This window comes from Macaca mulatta, chromosome 4, assembly GCF_049350105.2.
Source record: "Macaca mulatta isolate MMU2019108-1 chromosome 4, T2T-MMU8v2.0, whole genome shotgun sequence".
NCBI classification, from domain to species: domain Eukaryota; kingdom Metazoa; phylum Chordata; class Mammalia; order Primates; family Cercopithecidae; genus Macaca; species Macaca mulatta.
In genome coordinates this window covers 157,356,800-157,358,378 of record NC_133409.1, presented here as the reverse complement: position 1 = coordinate 157,358,378, position 1,579 = coordinate 157,356,800, and positions in this window count along the sequence as shown.

The window sequence follows — 1,579 nt, the reverse complement described above, 5'->3', positions numbered from 1 at the left end:
CAAAAATTTTCCCTGGTCCTCCCCTGGAAAGAATTATATTTCTCTATCTTGGTTGTATTGGGCTTGGCCATCTGACTTGCTTTGCCCCATTAAATTTGAGTGGAAGTGACACCTAGGCAAAACCTGTAAGAGCGAACACTTGGCTCGCCATAATTTCTCTTTTACTTCTGCCATGAGACCATCCGTGTTCCAAATAAAGCCTGATTTGTCAAACTGGGCCCTGAAGTGAGGAAAACATGGTGAGAAGCCGTAGCCAAGACACAATGGTCATGAATTGTGAACAGCACATAAAACTTTGTTATTATAAGCAATTGAGATTTTTGGGTCATTTGTTATCCCAGTGTAACTTAGCTTATCCTGACTGATACAGCCACCATCAGTTTATTGGCTTTCATCTTGCTCTTGACTCATGAGCCATCAGGTACTTGCCATACCTCGAGACCTGACATCCACTGTTAAGGCAGAAGGAAAAAGAAAAAAAAAAAAAGATGAGACACAGGCCTACTTCTTTTTATGCATCAATGGCCAGAAATGTGTAGGTCCCATTTGTTTCAAGGAAGCCACAGAAATGAAGTTTTTGTTTCTGTATTTCTTATAGTAGATACAAGCTAGGGCACAGAAACTTGGAAATGTAGTTTGGCTTAACCAATTAATAGTGCCAGCCACAGAAACTCATCTACTGCTTCTTCTCCCCACAGAGTATGTGCTGTATATTTGCTATAATACAATCGTGCGATGCTTAACCATGGGTATACATTCTGAGAAATGTGCTGTGTGGCAGTTTTGTTGTGTGGATACCATAGAGAGCACTTACACAAACCTAGATGGTAGAGCTTGCTATACACCTAGGTTACATGGTCTAGCCTATTGCTCCTGGGCTACAAGCCTGTACCACATGTTACTGTACTGAATATTGTAGGCAATTGAAACAGTGATATTTGAGAATCTGAACATATCTAAACATAGAAAAGATATAGTAAAAGGATAAAAAATGGTACATCTAGGACACTTTTCATAAAAGGGGCTTGTGGGACTGGAAGTTACTCCGGCTGAGGCAGTGAGTGAATGTGAAGGCCCAGGACATGCCTGTACACTGCTGTAGACTTTGTAAACACTGTGCACGTAAGCTACACTAAGTTTATAAAAGAATTTATTTCTTCAATAATAAATTCTAGCTTACTATTTCATTTTGACTTTATAAACTTTTAAATGTTTTTGAACTTTTTGACTCTTGTAATAACAGCTTAAAACACAAACATATTGTACTGCTGTACAAAAATATTTTCTTTATACCCTTATTCTATAATCTTTGATCTATTTTTAATTTTTTAAAATTAAAAAATATTTATTAAAACTAAGACATAAATACGCAAGTTAGCCTAGACTGACACAAAATCAAGACCATATTAGAGGCTTCTTGGAAAATCTATTTTCATGTGTTTTATTTTTCTAACAACATTGGTAAAACATTTGCAATCATCTTGGGGAGCTGGGCATCACTGACAGGAGGAACTGCAAGTGCAGAGGCCTTGAACTTCATGGAGAAGGCAGAACTGGATGGAATTTAGTGAGGGAAGAA